Raw genomic sequence first — 15,661 nt, forward strand, 5'->3', positions numbered from 1 at the left:
ATACATACATAGACACACAAATATGGCAGGGATTAGATTGTAAGCCCCTCTGAAGGACAGTTAAGTGACAAGACAATATACTAATCTGTACAGTGCTGCAGAAGGTATTGGGGCTATATAAATAATAAATAAAAATAATAATATTGTGTATTTACTTTCTTCTGATGTAGTATTTTAGCTCTGATGAAGAGAGACTGCTGTCCTCTCAAGATGCATTGAGTAATGATAAATTAAGTATGTACCTCTTCAACTCACCTGAACTTTTCTTGGTTCTTATATGGCACTGTTTCTTATGTAACTCACCCTACCACTCCATTGGCATACCTGTGGATGATCTAGATCTACTTATGGAAATACCAAACTATCTTATAGAACATGTGCACATGGACTTAAACCTGTTTATTAAGTAAGCTTAAGTGACTGGGTAGTGTAATAGTTAGGGGCTCTGTTCAAATCTTGGCTCTTCCTGTTCAGTAAGCCAGCCCTATGGGAAAGTTTAGGGTGATGGCCCATACTTTTCACCACTAAGGGGTGCTGGTCTCATTAAGGAGACCTTGGGTGAGACTTCCTAACACTGCTATTGCCTACTGAGTGCTAGTGGCGGCAGCTCAGGCACTTTGAGTTCACCAGGAGAAAAACACAATACAAATATGCTTTGTCTTGTCTAGACACTGTAGGTGGGATTTGATGGACACAATATTGCTGTTTAGGAAACTGCACATCTGCTTTCAGTAGAGTTGTGTTTTTGGATGCATAGTTATTGTTGGAAGAAACTGCATCTACAAAGGCAGTGTTAGTGGATAATTTTAGGTGCACAACTGCTATATCACATGTGCATATTTGCATATATGGTGCATATTTGCAAAGGTATTACTAGACTTTGTAGTTGTTGTGTTGTGTTGTGTTATGTACAGTTACTGTGGACATTGAGTGTGCTAATTTGCTATTAATGATATATCTGGGGTGTTTTTGATGGTTGTACACTGAGGATATATGTACAATGAGATAAGCACACCATGCAATTTTGGTTGCAAAAAGGGAGTATATTGTACAAAAGATATAACACGGACTACACAATCAGTCAGATGGACTATACAATCAAAATCATGTATAAAATACAATATAAGGTACAGGTACATAAATACAGCAATGTCCACATTTGAATACAAACGTATGCAAAGATCAGGAGAAAATCTTAACCTCTATGCCTATATACGCTGCGTATATAGGCAATCTATCTCCGCCGCAGGATATCTCTGCCGCCATCACTGCTTCAGTTTGCCACATCTGCTTGCACCTATTGAGAAAGAACACTCTGTTGTTTGAATTGACGCCATCTGTCTGGGTAATACTTGATGGGGTTAGCTCCTTCACCGCGCTGTGTTGAACTATATGATATGCTTCATACTATTTGCATTTGATTATCCCAAGGACTTTTTACATGCAATGTGCCCACAAATGGATATTTGACTCAGATTGCCCATATACGCTGCGTCTCTATAGGCATAGAGGTTAAGATTTTCTCCTGATCTTTGCATACATTTGTATTCGAATGTGGCCTTTGCTGTATTTATGTACCTGTATCGTATATTTGGTATTATACACGACTTTGATTGTATAGTCCATCTGGCTGATTGTGTAGTCTGCGTTATATCTTTTGTACAATATACTCCCTTTTTGCAACCAAAATTGCATGGTGTGTGTATCTCATTGTATATATATATATATATATATAGTTCATTGTTATTTTTGATACTGTACCCAGAATCATTTAAATTGATTACTATTGAACTCATAAACTTGAGGTGTGCATCCTCACTTGCCTTTTTCCGGTTGTACACTGCGGAACCATGGCTGCTGTTAGTATGCTACTACACATGTGAATTTGTTTAGCTAGTTTCTTGAACCAGTAATAGATAAAACATTTCATAACTTTGTGCATAAGGGACCTAGTTTAATGTTCTGAGGTAATTCAGTTTGTGATCCTTTAGCATGTTTCATCCATAAGTGCTTCATTGGATGCAATCCACCCTGCCTATAAGGCATTGAGCTACTGCACATCCCAAGTCATGCATGGTTGCATCACCAGATGTGCATGGCTTCACTGAAATGAACAGGGAAAAAGGGCATGCATGTGAATGTTTACTTTTCACTTCCAAAAATCACACTCCTTGTTTTTAGGAAATAAATTAGCAGCGATGTATCAGTACAGGTTGCTTATGCCCACCCTATAGGGCCATTCTTTGACCCTTCACCCCGAAGTCAGGTGTAACAGAATGGCCAATCCAGTCTGATCACCATCTGGGCCACTATCCCTCCTGTAATAAAAAAGGCATTATTATCCCGGCGGCCATTTTAAGTCGGTCTTCAGTCAGTGTAGGAAGGGTAACTGCTGCTGATACAGGACCAGTGTTGTGATATTGTGCTGTGTAGCTGTTTTCTTGGTGCTCTGCTTCTTGTAGTTCACCAGCTAGGGACCCCTAATAGTCCTTACTCTTCCTGAAAACATAGGCTACATTCATGATATTGTGCTGTGTAGCTGCTTCCTAGGTCCTCTGCTTCTTGTAGTCCACCAGCTAGAGACCTCCCAAATAGTCCGTTTGAGGACTCATCCTAAAGTACAAAAAGTAATTTCTTGAACTGACATTGACCATGCTGTACTGATATTTTTTGTTGCATTGTGGTGTGTATTGTAGAAACATAACACCTGTATACAGTGTAGGGTGTGGCTTGCTGCATCACAGTTTCAGCCCACTGTCACTGCACATAAGCAATTGATTGTCTCTGACCCTCACACAGCATCACCAGTGTTACCTGACCTTACCAAGTGATATCAGACAGCCAGTGTCTCTTTTAAAAAAAATTAATTAGAGTGTCACGGTTTCAAAGGAAACCTTTAGGTACCCCTATGTGGAGAAGGACTGGTCCAAAACCTAATGTCAGTAACAGGTGAGACTCTTCACATTAAAAACACTTATTCTAAATGATAGATAGTGACAGATGCATAAAAAATTAAAGAGAGGAAGGAGATAGGCACAGCTGCTAAAATACCCTTTTTTGTGGCTGGGTTGACACAAAAAACTTACAGCAGTGGGGAAAGGACTAGTCTGACAGCTGTTTCGCAGGGACTAGCCCTGCTTCATCATGGTCTCTGATGAAGCAGGTCTAATCCCTGCAAAACAGCTGTCAGCCTTGTCCTTTCCCCCACTGCCGTAAGCTTTTTGTGTCAACCCCTCCACAATAAAGGGTATTTTAGCAGCTGTGCCCATCTCCTTCCTCTCTTCTGTTTGAAATCGTGGACTACCATTGGAGCACGCTGCAGGCAAGCCCAGTGTGGCAGTATCCACCCCTGCTGCATTTTGTGCAAGTGCTTTTTTCTCTTCATATTCGCATAAAAAATTAAGTCATTTACAGCACATTTTACTCTGCGACAAAAGTACATATTTTATGTATGTATCCATATTTATTTTAAACTACACTATTATCATGGTGCCCCTTTAACTACATTTTGGTATTTTACTCAGTTGCAAGGTGTTGATAAAGTATTGTTTAAATAAAATGAAACATATCTAATGTAAGAAAACTCAAGAAAAGTTAGATAATCGAGTGAGAAGGAAAAAAATCGGCACCAGGTGCTGCTGGCAGGCTATGTAGGGGTTAATTTTGGATAGTCCAATGTGCCTCCGAGTATAGAGTAATATAACTTGTGCAGTCGGAAAGACAGGGTCCGGGCACCAATGAACTGCTGAAATCCACGCTTTATTTCATCCCCACACAAGACGGATACAAGTGAATAGGGCTGGTCTTACAGCATCTGAGGAAGCAAGCGTTTGCTTGTGAAACAGCTGTAAGACCAGCCCTATTCACTTGTATCTGTCTTATGTGGGGATGAAATAAAGCGTGGATTTCAGCAGTTCATTGGTGCCCGGACCCTGTCTTTACGCCTGCACAAGTCAAGGAAAAGTTAGCTACATCAGGATCCAAGTCTTCTGTATCTGTTGGCCCCAGAAAAGTGAATGTAGTCCCCACATAGAGCATTTCAGAAAAGAATGCCTTGTTTTATGCTTTATAAGGTTTGACAAAGCAAATATGAAACAGAAATATTCACTTTATTAAGAAAACAAATGTAAGCATTATGCCCAAGCTGATCTTAGTCTTGCCAATCTCGGATGAATTAGCCGTACATGAGGTGAATTGTAATTTTAAGTCACATGGTAATTTGGATAACCATTTAAAAAGTGTAAGAATACCAACCCCCTTACTGAAATTGCTGTGACAGGTCGCTTGAGTGACTGAGATCACTATCTTGCTGTGTATGACTATCTCAGTAGTCTCATAAACTTGAATAGTTTTCATCATATAGTAATGTGTCTTACTGCAATTATTATAAATAGCATGCCCAACATTTATTTTTTTAAATTGAAATGATATTTTAACAGCTTTGTAAATAGGCCCCTTAATATTTAGAACTGCTGCATGATCATCCAGAAACTTGAACAGCCAGGCTAGCTAGGGTGTCTAATACACTTCAAAAGAACTCAATATTCAGCAGACCTGTTATTTAATTCTCTTGGCAATCTTTATACGCTCTTGTGCACTCTTCCAGAAAGTGTATTGCAAGCATTAAACAAAAGCTATTTCTGGAGTAAGCATACATAATCTGGCCAAGTCAGGTTATCAGTTTATGATGCTAAAGCTCTTTGCGTAGGAAACAGAAAACAATTACTTTAATTTCTATTGTGTACTAAGTACTGTCTTAAAACACAATTGTTACAATGAAGGACAGGATGGTAGCCTGATTAAAATTCAGAAACAGAATTCAAGTATTTAAACTTATATTTTAAATTGTTCTCAGTGGATACAGTACATTCATTTTCATCTAGTGAGTATTTCAAAAGCCTGCAGTGGTTAAACAGCAATTTGCTATAATTTCCTATGATTTCATTGTTAGTGTTGCTAAATTAGAATGCAGAGCAACTCTCTGCTCTAACCGTTTAGCCCTCTTACAGTCCATCATGAACTTCTCTGCATGACTCATCCACCTCTCCTCCTGCTTCTCCAGCCCAATCCCCCTCTGTCAGTCCCTCCACTGGCTGCCAGTTACACAAAGGATACAATTTAAAATCCTTAAGGTGGCCATACACTGGTCGATTTGCCATCAGATTCGACCAACAGACAGATCCCTATCTGATCGAATCTGATCAGAGAGGGATCGTAAGGCTACCTTTACTGCAAACAGATTGTGAACCGATTTCAGCCTGAAACCGATCACAATCTGTTGTGGTGGTGGTGCTGCTGCCGCCGCTCCCCCGCCCGCATACATTACCTGCTCCACCGGCGCGACTCCCGGGTCTCTCTCCGCTCTTCTTCTCCGCTCTGGTCTCCGGCTCCAGCATGCTTCACTTCTTCCTGCCCGGCAGGAAGTTTAAACAGTAGAGCGCCCTCTACTGTTTAAACTTCCTGCCGGGCAGGAATAAGGGAAGGCATGCCAGAGACCAGAGCAGAGAAGAGCGGAGACGAGCGGGGGCAGTCGCGCCGGCGGAGCAGGTAATGTATGCGGGCTCTATTGCGTCGGTCGTCGGGCACTCGAACGCCGCTAGCAATGCGCTCTTTACCCGTGGGCGATTGACGGTAATTTTCCGCACGGCGCGATCGACGGGATCGGACGAAATGAATCGAAATTCGGTGTGTAGCGCGAACGATTGGCAGCAGATTCGATCCCAGTGATCGAATCTGCTGTCGAAACGGCGGTAAATCGGGCCAGTGTATGGTCAGCTTTACTTTCGCCTACAAAGCTCTCCACATTCTAGCTCCTTCCTATCTAAATCAACTTATTTCCAGATACCATCCTACACATAATCTCCATTCTGCTAACAATATCCTTCTGTCTTCTTCCCTGGTCACCTCTTCTCATTCCCACTTACATGACTTTTCTTGATTGTCTCCCCTCCTCTGGAGCACTCACCCTTAACACATCTGCCACTCACTCACACTTATTTTTTTAGGCATAATCTAAAAACTCACCTCTTCAGGCAAGCATACTCTCCTACCTAGGACACCGTCCTCTGACCACCATTTCTACCACTCCAAACACAGCTTCCCTTTACCTACTGTCCTATACCATAAACCTCTATGCCGGGAATACATGGGACGTTTCCACGGCTCGATCCTGCCATTAGATGGCTCAACTGATCATTTCCGACGTGTCCGATCACCCGCTGGACCGATTCCGCGCTCGATACCGCGGGCAGGACAATGGAAAAAGATAAGGAAAACGAGCGAGGACCAGCGGGAATAGATCCGGCGGCATAATTGAGCCATGGAAACAGCATAATAACATTTAAAGAAAAACATTTCTTTGTTACATCTGGTACAAATCCTGCAATAAATCTGCAGTATGTCTACTTCCTGCTTTCATGGAAGGAGACATTGGGTTAAAATCCTGTGTTTACAAATTAGCTGCTCTGCCAAGGCAGCCAGCTGACACAGCTGAGAGATCAAACTACAGTGGTGATTAGTCACAGAATAGAAGGAATTAGACAGGCTAAACTCTCTAAAGACATAAATGGTAAATGTCTCTATGTTTTTCTTCTGTCCTGTGCAAAACTGCTGTGCTTTGTTATTTAAAATCACATACAGTACATCTATAAAAAGTGAGACATGTGGATGCAACCAGAATGAAATGTAAAACATTTTAATCTACTCAAATTAACTATTATGAGAAAAATAAAAAATAAAAAAATGACTGACTGGGAATCAGTATAGGGGATTTGTCCTTTCATGCCTATGTGTTTCTATCTATTTTAGTTATGTTTGCATGAAGCATGAGGCATAATTTGGATCTGTGTAATATTAAACTCAATGAAATGATGCATGCTGGACCTATAGTTAGGTTAAATACCTTTTGCATGAAACAAAACGTAATGGAAACCAACAACTAATCAAGGGAAATCTTTATAGCAGTCAGAATAAAAGGTGAAAACAAACAGTTTATAGAAGCAAAGTGGAGGAAAAACATGCCTTTTACAAGTGTACTCGAAACTGCAAACAGCTTGCTTTCTCTCTATATCTGATTGCACCTGCTGGGTAGGTCAATCAGGTGTGAGCATGTGAAAGACAAAGTAGGAGGAACAACAGATGTCAGACTTCATTTCCCAGAATTCAGTAGAAACTGTCTATACAAGGGTGAAGAATCTGTAGCAACAGAAAGTAGGTGTGAAGATCCCAACTCTGGGCATTAAACTAGCAGACTCCAGAGGTCATTAGTCTATATAGCGTGGTGCTGTGCAGTATAAGGGTACTTTTTCTTGTTGCATGTATATGCATACTAGGAATGATATGACTTAATAAATCTAAAAAAGTGCACAAAGAAGACACCAGGAGCCCAATACAATGTAGTAAGTTAGAGGTAGGATGATTTAAAACTACATAGTGACAGCATTTACATCCTTGCCTCTGTAGGCTCCAGGACATAGCAATATGCAGCCTGCATTAATGACTACACTACATGTGCTATCACACCCCTGTGCTCGTTACCCCCCACAACCTAACTAGACTAACTACAGATTACCTCCAGGGTACAATCCCCCATTCAGCCCTTCCTCCTATGCTGAGCAAATGGAAGTGCTGCTTGGAAAAATATCTCTCACCTCTCCTGGTTACAGCGGCAATCATTGCTTCCCTGTGTGCAGTACTGAAGCCAGCGGTCTTCTGCAGAATGGACTGGGTCCCATCTTGATGACATCCATGACCATCACTGGAACCAGGAAGGGTGAGAGATAGTTCTCTGAGCAGTGCTTCCATTTGCTGATCTTTGCATGGGAGAGGGGGTTACCTTATACCTGGCTATCTATGCTGGGAAGGAGGACCTATCACTGGGGGACCTTCTAGCTACCCTCTAGCTACCTTTGGGGAGTAATACCGAGGGCAAATATGGCTACCTACACTGGAAGGACCTTTTATTGGGGATACATCTAGCTACCTATAGGGAAGCATTATACTGGGGGCACATCTGGCTATCTATACCTGGGGAAAAATAATACTGGGGGCACAACTGGTTATCTGTAGTGTGGGGAATCTAATACTGAGGGCACATCTTACTACCTATACTTGGGGGTGCTAAAACTGGAGGAACTTATGGCTATCTATACTGGGGGTACCTAACATCGGGGGAACATCTGGCTACCTATGTGGGGGGCTAATATTTGGTGCACATACTGGGGGAGGCAGTATAGGTAGTGCGAGTGCCCACTATTTGTAGCCATAGTTTGCAAAGTGGGTGACTCCATCACCTGCTATTTAATTGCATAAATGTTCCTCTATAGCTGCAATTAGGATGGGTGTGTACGTTAGAGCCCAAACGTCCTCGGTGCCTCAGGAATGTTGTAATAGCCTTTCCTATCTGAATGAATAGGTAGAAGAGGACAGTTCTGACCCCATACTGATTTACTACATTGGGTCAAATATAGAGATGGCTCGAACCTCCAATTTTCGGTTCGCGAACCTCGAACTCGAACTTCCGAAAAGTTTGTGAACCTTGCAAACTTTTCGAACCGCAATTGACTTCAATGGGCAGGTGAACTTTAAAAACTACAAACACTGTTTCTGGCCACAAAAGTGATGGAAAAGATGTTTCAAGGGGTCTAACACCTGGAGGGGGACTTTGCGGAGTGGGATACATGCCAAAAGTCCTGGGGAAAATTACGGATTTGACGCACAGCAGGGTTATAATCCCTAAAAGGCAGCAATCACATTGCATTGCTAAATTGGAGGTCTAAAGTGCTTGAAAACATCTTGCGTGTGTATACATGGTGGATCAGCAGTTAGTGTAAGTAGTGTACTGCTTCACACTGACAGACCAAACTCACTGTGTAACGCACCGCAAACAGCTGCTTGTGTAGTGATGGCCGTGCTGGACTGGTGCGCACGATGGTGAGAGTGCAGGCGATGGCGGTTTTCAAGCCCATATGGTCGGGCTAAGGTAGCTCAATGACAGAACAACTGTCCACAATGAAGCAATGACCTTATTATCTTGGGTCAGGTGTACACCCCAACACACTCATATAGCCGGTCATTGCTTCATTGTGATACGCAAGCCCCTTCACTGCGGCAAGGTAACGATCATGAAGGGGAATTGACACATGTACTTGCCTTTTGTTTTGTTGTTGTAGCTGCAGTGCAGCCAGAAAAATTAGGCATGTACACGCACCAGAAAAATTATATTATTATGTTTGGGCCATAAAAATTCAGGAATCCACCTGGAGTCCTGGACCCTGTTGGTGATGGCGGAGAAGGCAGTCAAGTGACCTGCAGGCAGAGATGCTGTGTGGGGACTGACTTAGTCTTGGGGCAGGCAGTAGCCCTACGGGATCCATGCCTCATTTATTTTAATAAAAGTGAGGTACTGAACACTTTTTTGACCTGATTGCTGGTGGTATAATACAAAGAGCAGTTACACAGAGGCAGTGAAAGATATGCAATGAATGTGCTGGGCCTGGCACAGTACAGCAATTAGCAAGGGCCAGCTGCGACAGACAGGGTTGTATGTGCAGTGTTAATGGCACACACACAAAAAAAAATAACACATCAGAAGAACATTAGCTCTCAAAAGAGCAGTTTTGGGGTGCTTTTCATCAACAAATATCATCAAGGAGCAAGCTAACAGACCTCCTAACTATCACTTTCCCTATCTCTCCAATGTCTCTCCCTTCTCTTACTAATACAGCAGCACACAGAGTGAGAACATGGCTGATGCTGCTGCCTTTTATAAGGGGGAGTGGGGCTCCAGGAGAGAGTGCAGCCTGATTGGCTTCCATGTGTCTGCTGACTGTGATGTAGAGGGTCAAAGTTTAGCCCAATGATGTAGTATAGGGGGTGGCTCGAACTCGCTAAGTGTTCGTGGTTCACCCCGAACTTGAACCAGCTAAGTTTGTGCGAACGAGTTTTCCAGCGAACCGTTTGGGCCATCTCTAGTCAAATACTGAATAAACCACTAAGGAAAAAAATAACAAATATATCTGCTTTTTTTTAAATATCTCAATCATTTCCCATCTATAATCAAACATTCTTTACTTCAGTTCTTCTTTTTTTTCTATGTGCTTTATTACAGAAAAGTGTCCTGACTTTTATGTCATTATTCACTGTCCATCCAAGGTGTATAAAAGTTACCAGCTTCCGCCTTCCGCTACCGGTTATTGCTATGTAGAACTGCCTTAAAGGGTACCTGAAGCCCCAAAAAGATACCTCAGTAGAGGGAAGCCTCTGGATAGTCAGGACGATTCCCGCAATCTTCCTACACCCCTTTGATCCTCCGCTGTAACCCTTTGAAAATATTTGACATTAATGTTGAATATTGTGCTTGGGCCATGCTCCCCTCTGGGACAAGGACTGCTGTACTGCACAGGCGCAAAGCATTGCCAGCACTTATGCAGTAGCCTGGAGCATTGTGCATGGTTTTTTTCTCCTTGCATGAGCAGCTTCGTGCTACAGCGCAGGCATGAACCCTACTGCTGTCTGTTCAGTGTAGCAGCACTTGTGCACAGATGGGAGCATGCCCACATAGAGGAATAGTGCTGTGTCTGGCAGCAGAGGGGTCTTGGACATTGGGGAATTCTCGTATGACTCCAGAGGCTTCCCTCTATAGTGGTAACATTCAAAAGGTTTGCTTTACCTTAACAGTGATAGTTATTTACACTGAATGAGTTATACTTTGTTTAAGCTGTACTTCAGTTTTTAGCATTAGGGTCATGGCATTTAATGCTCAGCAAATGTCACATATTGATGTGTCCATCAGTGAGCTCTTTGAAGCAGTTAACCAAACAATCGGAGTCAAATATCACCCACCTTTTAGATGTTAAAACAAGGGCATTTCCAGCTTCTTTTCTCTCCAAAAATGATGTGCCACTGAGATGTGCTAAAATCTCTCTTTTCATGTATATATTGGCTTCAGCCTGGTGATAATGCGTATCAATCATGAATACATTTAAGACGAGTTTAAAGCATGCCAGTACACTTACAATCCTACCAGATAACATAGCATGATTTCTTTTTTATTTGTGTTATTCTCATTACAACTTCACAGTAAATTCTTGGCATCAAAAGGCAGCCTATATGAAGAATTCAGATATTTAACCATTAAGCTTAGTCAGAGGTGTACTTTGTCATGAGGTAAGCTGACATGATGTGCAAAGCCTGATCATGTCATCTCCATGTACACTTACTCTGTATCTGTAATCTTTAATGCACAAATTGTGACCACCTACATGTTTTAATATACTGTATATTTAGACACTCCTGCCTTCACTGATTGTGTCTAAACCACCTTCAAATATTTTTTATCAAATGGCACTGCAGAAATATATAATTCAATTTTAAAGCCATTATTACTATATACTTACTTGCTGACTTATAAATATGCCTTTAAGTGATTATTTTGTTTACTGGTTGCAAGTTTATCTAAAGTTAGTGAATATATGTAAGTGTAATTTTCCAAAGCCTAATTGCCAAGGGAAATCTATATCAAGTTATCTATAAAAAAAAATCCCTATACAATAGCTATTATTGTTGAGTAAATGAAACAATGTCCTTTCCCTCTTCTTTGCTTTCGTCACAAAAATAAAAAAACATGATTGTGTGTGCATGCAATTCCTGCAGTCCAGCTAGGCTGTAAAAGGTTTGTGGTCAGCATTCTATTAATACACAGAGACATTGATCCAGAACCAGTAAGCAACAAGAATGCTGACTCAAGTGTGGTTACAAAGGTAGCATTCTTGTTCTAATATTTACAAGTATTATTTTTTATTTAATTCGCATCATCATATTCCATGACATTGTACAGAAAGTACAATAAATACATACACAGTGTGTGCACAGTACAGTTGGAACATTCTGTAACAGTTTCATAACACAATTATAAAACTGCGTACAGGGTTAATGCGGGTGTGAAAACATCTATTAGGGCTGGTGCACACCAAAAACCGATAGCGTATCCGAAAATGCTAACGGTTTTTGAAGAGGTTTTTCAGAGCGATTTTAGGCGATTTTCTAAACATGCCTAGCATTTTTTGGAGCGTTTTTGTGTAGCGTGTTTTATATTTTGTTACAGTACAGCTGTATCCGAACAGCTACTGTAAAAAAAAAGCTTGGAAAACCGCTCTGATCTAGCATTTTTTCAGAGCAGTTTTAGACTTTCCTATACTGTACATTGAGGCAGAAAGCCTCAAAAATCTCAGAAATGCTGCAGGACTCGAGTTTGCATTTGGGGGGAAAACGAGCCGCTCTGGCGTGTACCAGCCCATTGACTAACATTAGCCAAGCGGTTTTCCCCCGAAAGCGTTAAAAAAAAAAACGTTCAGAACCGCTCTTGGTATGCACCAGCCCTTATTAAGTTTATTTGAAAAAAGTTATTTTGCAGAGACAAGACATACTAGAGGGTGGACTATTCTTGAAAGCTTACAATCAAGAGGGGTATATAAGTTGGAGGCACTATTTAAAGGAATACTATCGATGTATGCATTTATTTTTAAATGCTGTATGTTGTAGCACACATTAGGACAAGTACTAGGAGCAGTTTGATTCCTCACACAGCTGTTCCTCTCAGCTGTAAAATCCTCCATCAGTTTTGCGTCAGTTTTGTATACAAAATGTATTTAAATACTGACGGCTCCCAGAGGGCTAGACCATGTCTCTGCACAGGGGAGTTGCTATCAACTCCTCAGTTTATAGTTTAATTATCAGCTTGCTGAAAGAATCTTATTGATATGGTGGTAAGGGGTTAAAGATTCTACCAATGTGTGTTTATTATCTTTGCTTCTCTTGACTGATAAAGATACTAATAATGCTAATTGTAGACAGTGGTCTGCCCCTCTCAGCAGCTTGTAAAGTGGATGCAGCCTGGAGTGAATCATCACAAGCAGGCAGCCAGGCAACCAGTCTGAGTGTAAACACATACTAGTGTTATAGCTAGTTATAGTCCAGCAATATTACAGCTCATTTAGTTACCTGTTGCCACCTCAGATCAGCCTGTTTCTCCTCATGTCTCCTGCATGCTGTGAGTGACACAGTGAAATATATTTGTGAGCTGTGTGAGAAATGAATTTTTAAGCAGGGATAGCGGGAGAGAGACCTGGGTGAATAAATAAAGTGCCCCTAGCACTAATGGTAATGTGTACACTAATATAGAGTATTAAAAAAAAAGTAGTTTCAATCGATAGTATTCCTTTAAGGTGACAAGGAATCTAGTGGATTAGGCAGCTAGTCTTTTGACACCTGGCACAGATGTGGATATGTATCTGATGGGTGACTGTAACAGATCATATGCTTGTCAGAAGAGGAGCATGTTAAAGATGCATTTGGAAGTTACAAGGCTTTGAGAATAGTGAGCAAGATGTAGAAGGAAACTCTAAAGAAGGGGAGAAAATTGCGAGAAAGAAACGAGATGACAAAAGTGGAGGGCCATGAATGACATGTATTGTAGTGAATATACAGTAACCCTGTTGCCATTGTTCTTATTACATCAGATCAGTGGTATTTAAAGAGACACTGAAGCGAAAAAAAAAATATGATATAATGAATTGGTTGTGTACTATGAATAATTACTAGAAGATTAGCTGCAAAGAAAATATTCTCATATATTTTTTTTCAGGTATATAGTGTTTTTCTAACATTGCATCATTCTATAATATGTGCAGATTACACAACACTCAGCATTCAAAATGATTCTTTCAGAGCAGTCTGTGAACTAATGACCTCTCCTCTGGCAGAGAAAAAGACATTTGCTTACTTACAGTTGAGATAATAAAAGTCAGATAACAGCCCTCTCCACGACTTTGAAAGTCGTAGATCTGAATGGCTTTTTTGCATAGAGATAACAACTGGAGTTTCTTAACTCTTCATGTACTGGAAACAATTAGACTGATGTATCTGATCTTAATGTTTTATTTCTTAGCTGTACTACACATACAAATCATAATATCATAATTTTTTTTTTGCTTCAGTGTCTCTTTAAGCCCTAATAAGGAAGCAGCTTATGCACAGCTATACAGGGTACATAAAAATAAACAATTGAATAAATACATATTAATTAAGCCAGGGACAACAGATCATTATGAATGTAATTTAGCTTCTTAAAACAAAAAGTATTTGTGATAATTCAGCCGTAAGTGAGCAAGTGTGATTACCCATGATGCATCACTCCAGAACATATAAATCATCTCCTTATGCCATTAGAAAGCAAGGATACAGGATTGTAAGCCCGATGAAGGTTGCAAAGCCGAAAGCTTGCTTATTCTTATTCTTTTAGTTAGCCAATAAATGGTATCATCCTGATTTAAAACTCTTACATCCAGAACCATTAGAGTATAATGTGCCTGCAGCTAATAGATTTTACAGAGCCACGCCAATCCAACAGAAATACAGAACGCAAAATAAAATTTAGCATTGCTTTTTAATAGAGGGCTTTTTTGATCTAGTTAAGCCCTTTATGCATTCCAGGTGGTTTTGGGTCACCATGAGCGGTCTTGGTATTCCTTAGTACTAGTCCAAGCCCTACCTGATAGAGCCATATCAATCCATACCATGAACTGATGATGACTAATAAGTTTGACATAAGACAGACTGTATGTATGTTGGATTGGTGTGACTCTGTAAAATGTATTAGCTATAGGCTCACTATAGACCAGCGGTTCTGGGCAAAGGCCGGGTTTATACTTTTTCAGCCACTAGGTCAACTTTTTTTTTTTTGCAGCTTCTCTTCCATTTGCAGCAGCCCCTCCTATACCTTCTTCAGCCCCTTGTTCCATTTCTAACATTCATATACAGCAGCCTCCTTTAGTTCTGAACAGGTCCTTTGGACAGCACCACCCTATTTCCATGTGTTGCTCCTTATTTGCAACATTTGCAGCAGTCCCTCTTCCATGCACAGCCACCCCTTGGCCAGATGTCACTCAAGGCCCGACCCTTGGTGCCTTTCCAAAAATCTGGCCCTGTGCGTAGCCTTGCATTCTAAGGGTAAAAAAGACATTATTTGCATATTCTGGAGTGATGCATTATGGGGAACCACAGTTGTTAACTTACGGTTGAATTGTTGAAAATATCTTCTGTTTTAAGAAGGCAAGATTACATTTAGCATTGCTTTTTAACAGAGGGCTTTTTGGTCTCTTTAAACCCTTTATATCTTCCAGGTGGCTGTCCATGAGCTGTCTGGGTATTCCTCAGATCATCATGATGAACTAGTAATGCAATACAAAACATTTGTCATACTCTCAAATCACCCCACAATAATGAGATTAGAAACAGCTGCTACTCATTCGCCGCTGAAAAGATAGACTACATTTGTGAATAGTTATTAGGGTTCAGATAGTCTGATGTCAGTATTAGGCCAGTGGCCACATGTGCATGCTTCTGATACTGCAGTATGCTAACACTTTTATACTTTGTGCCTGTGCCTCAGAATTTCAACAAAAGATCATAATTTAATTATTATATGCAAATGAATGTACTGTCAGTGTAACTTTGAATTATATTGCCAATAGGCAGCACTAAAGTGTCATATTTTCCTTAATATACACATATTTCTATACACTTAAGCCAGCCTTATTTATGTAGTATCCAAGCATACAAATTAAACTAGTCACAAGCTGTTATTTTCAGAAAAGATAACGAA

The 15,661-nt window shown here is 40.7% G+C and overlaps 1 protein-coding gene across 5 annotated transcripts in view; it reads left to right on the forward strand.

Annotated features, from left to right (window-relative positions):
* Nucleotides 1-15,661, forward strand: part of ADGRB3 (adhesion G protein-coupled receptor B3) — a 1,235,185-nt gene that overhangs the window by 324,633 nt on the left and 894,891 nt on the right. The window lies entirely within an intron of this gene.

The sequence above is a fragment of the Hyperolius riggenbachi genome, chromosome 4 (assembly GCF_040937935.1).
Source record: "Hyperolius riggenbachi isolate aHypRig1 chromosome 4, aHypRig1.pri, whole genome shotgun sequence".
Classification (NCBI taxonomy): domain Eukaryota; kingdom Metazoa; phylum Chordata; class Amphibia; order Anura; family Hyperoliidae; genus Hyperolius; species Hyperolius riggenbachi.